The sequence below is a fragment of the Molossus molossus genome, unplaced genomic scaffold (assembly GCF_014108415.1).
Source record: "Molossus molossus isolate mMolMol1 unplaced genomic scaffold, mMolMol1.p scaffold_m16_p_12, whole genome shotgun sequence".
In the NCBI taxonomy this organism is placed as follows: Eukaryota; Metazoa; Chordata; class Mammalia; order Chiroptera; family Molossidae; genus Molossus; species Molossus molossus.
In genome coordinates, this window is record NW_023425347.1 from 32,573,108 (window position 1) to 32,576,746 (window position 3,639).

Here is a 3,639-nt window from a genome sequence, read left to right on the forward strand (position 1 = left end):
ATAAAGGGTTTATCTGAAATATTTCTTCACAGGAAAAATACATTCTCTTTCTAGCACACGGAAAGACTTTGCATAAGTGATCTCGCCAGCTAGCTAAGCAAGGGAAAGCCTTGTTGTGAGAGAAATTTAATGGCGTTGCAGTGGCCAAATATTTAATACTTTAAAGAGGAAGTTCTAAAATTTAATAGTTGATTTTATTATTTCTCTTTGGATATAATTAACTAGGGATGCACTTTCAACTGCTTTATTCTGGCTATTGAGATGGATTTTATGGTTTACACTGGGGGAAAAAAATTCTGTCAGACCATCGGCCTGTCCCTTGGTGCACATTATTAGAGTCTTTTTAGAGACAAGCAAGCAATTTTGCTGTCATTGGTCTTGTTCAAATAGAGTATGTTTATCTATGCAATGCTCTTGGGAACAGGTGTCAAAAAAGGATCACCAGTTAGCAGCTGACATAGTCCCGCATACATGTCGGAAAAGCTCCTCAAATAGCAAATGAACACATATATTTCATTTTTTATGTGGCTGATAAAATGTTATATCATTAAGCCAAAAGAACATATTTGTCCCTTCCAAGTTGAGTTGAGAACCAGTTCTCACTCCTAATACAAATGAGGGCCCTGCAGAAACCAAACAGCCCCCCGGGACCTGAGGGAAAGCAGGTCTTTGTACGGTGAGCGCCGGCTCTCTCATGGGCGGTCGCATGTTCCCTGTCAGTCCCCAGGTCTGGAATACCGAGTGGGCTACAGTGGAAGCGAAGTCTTTCTGAAATGTTTAGTTTAACATGTGTACCGTTTTATTTCAGATGCCAAATCCTCATCTCCTTGCTCTATCAATCGAAGAGTCCATTCACTCGTTCATCCAACAAATAAACATTGAGCAGCAAACAATGAATGCGCAGCAGGTGCTCATCTGGGCTCCTACAAAAAACTGTACCAGACAAACAAGCTGCCTGCCTTCAAGGAATTTACAGTCTGGTGAGGATGAGAAACGAGTAAGGAAGTAGAAAATCTAATCACACATCTGGCATTCTATGAAGAGACTCAGTGTTGACATCAGAGAGAAATGAGTTTTCTGGTGTACAGAATGTAAACAGTAAGACCTTTATAGGGTTTGAGGATTCAATGAAACAAGACCTGGTCGGCGCACTTCTGAGACAGTGTTCAGCAAGAGGTTAGAGGTCGGTTGTACAATTGAATACATGGGGAGGACCCATGGTGTATTTGTTAGCGACCCGTTCCTCAGGGCTGAAATTCAGCCTTCATATTTTGTAGTCATATTTTGGTGTCACAGAGAACAGGTGCTACTTACTCTTGTCATTTATTTAGTTTCTCCTAAATTATTCACCTGGTATTTTGCTTACAAATTCTTCCAGCTCTTTTGGATGGCATAGTTGTCCTTGGGACCTTTTCAAAGAACCCCTCACAGTGGACACTCACCCTCTCACTCTAGTGTTATTGGAAGTTTAGATTCTCATATAAAGCACCTGATTCCTAGGGTTCTATTTTTACCTCCTGGGAACTGGAGAGATCCTTGACTTGGGCTATCCTACTTCCAGAGATTTATTAACCACTTTTTATGTGCCCCCATTTTTCTTTAAAACCCTCAACTGAGGATATGTTTTTAATTGATTTCAGAGAGAGGGAAGAAGAGAAAAAGAAATATCGATTTGTCCCTGAGGACCAACCCACAACCTAGGTACGTACCCAGCCAGGGCTAGTGCCCAAATTTAATTTAATCCTTAAACAACCTGTGAGGTGAGGTGGATATTATCATGTGCATTTTTTTTTTTTTAAGATGAAGAAACAGAAGCTCACGGTGGTTAAGAAGCTTGCCCAGTGTTATAAAACTAAAAAGTGATATAGACAGAATTTGTACTTATCTCAATTATTTTGTTAACCCACTTATGGAGTACCTACTATGTTCTAGGTGATGACATATCATTAAAGGAGATGGATGTGGAGGAAGCAAACAGTTAAATAAGTAATCAGAAATAAGAGGATGCTGTGAAGGAGAGACACCAGAGGACAGTGGGGACATGTGACAGGAGGGCCAGAAATGGGGCTTTTGTGTGGAGTACCATGGAGATCCAGAGTGGGAGGCAAGCAAAAGACATTTGGGGTGCATGGTTGTTGGCTGGGGAAGAGGCCGTCCTAGGCAGATGGGACGCATGTACAAAAGACCCGAGGAAGAGAAGAATATGGGTGTCTTTAAGGAACGGCAAAAGGCTAATAATGCCTGGATTTTTAAAGACCAAGGGGGGCTGATGTTGAAGAAGGTTAGGGACCAAATCACATTGCTGGCTTTATGAGGGATATGGACTTTATTCCCATTTCTATAAGAAGTCATTAAAGGACTTGAAGCTAGGAAATGATTTAATCACATTTGAATTTTTTTTTTAGATCCTGCTTATTACTTGTGGAGCATGGAGTGAGAAGGAGGCAACTAAGGAAACAGGAAGACTATTTGAAAGCTATTGTAATAGTCCAGATAGGAAATTATGACAGTTCGAACCAAGGTGGTGGTAGAGGGACAGAGGGAGGTGAATGGACTCCTGATATATTTAGGAGGTGAACTTTTTTTTTTTTAATCCTCACCCGAGGACATTTTTCCATTTTGTGTTCAGATAGAGCGGGAGGGAGAGAGAGGAAGAGAGAGAGAGAGAAATATCGACGTGAAGGAACACATCGAGTGGCTGCCACCCACACAACCAACCAGGGCCGGGGACAAACTGCAACCGAGGCACATGCCCTTAGCGGGAACCGAACCCGGGTCTCTCTGGACCGCAGGCCGACGCTCCAACCGCTGAGCCAAACCGGCCAGGGCAGGAGGTGAACTTTTTGATTGAATCATTTGGAATGCTTTGGATGGCAAGAAATAAAAATGGACTTACTAAGAATATTCTCACTTTTCTGATTTTGTAATGATCAGAGCAGGCTAAACAGTTGCTTTATGAAGACCATGCATGTCTTTAGACCTGGTTCTTTCCCTACGTCCGGTTTCATAGATGCTGGTGATAGACTGAGTCTGACTTACATGATGCATCTGGAATGGGAAACGCCCGACTCCAGGCAACTGATCAACCTCAGGAAATGACAGCACAGCTAGTGCCATAACCTGAAGATAACCACTGCTCATCTCATGATTACCAGTTGCCATTAAATGAATTGTAAAATTATCACTGTTTTATTTTCTAGGGAAAAAAACCACAAACTAGCCTTAAAAGTAGAGGGGAGTTATTGGTTTATGTAAGTGCAATTGCAGCACTCAGTTCAGCAAAGCTCGTGCATTCTCTAGGGGACGGGTTTCTGATGGCCTCTGTTTTCCCTTCTGCCGTATGTGCTTCGTCATAAGGGCACCACCCTCATGCTCCCAGGGTGGCGGCCAGCGGCTTCGAGGCTCCATGCTTTTTCCTTTACATCTTGTTGGAAAAACAAGCATTTTGTTTCAGTATTCCCAGCAAATGTCTCAAGTTACTCTGATTGGACCAACTGAAGTCTCATGCCCATTCCTGATCCAGTTATTGAGGCTAGGGAGATAGAGTGCCCTGACTGACTTAGGTAAGTCATAACTCTGCTCCTAGAGCTCTGGGGTCAAGCTTTCCTGGACCACGTGGCTCACCAAATGGCGATGGAG

At 42.8% G+C, this 3,639-nt stretch overlaps 1 non-coding gene across 1 annotated transcript; it reads left to right on the forward strand.

Moving 5' to 3' along the window:
• The first annotated feature begins 2,895 nt into the window (after positions 1-2,895).
• On the forward strand, positions 2,896-3,025 carry LOC118627377. Its single transcript, XR_004959125.1, has one exon. It is a non-coding gene; the product is annotated as a small nucleolar RNA SNORA72 (small nucleolar RNA).
• The last annotated feature ends 614 nt before the right edge of the window (positions 3,026-3,639 follow it).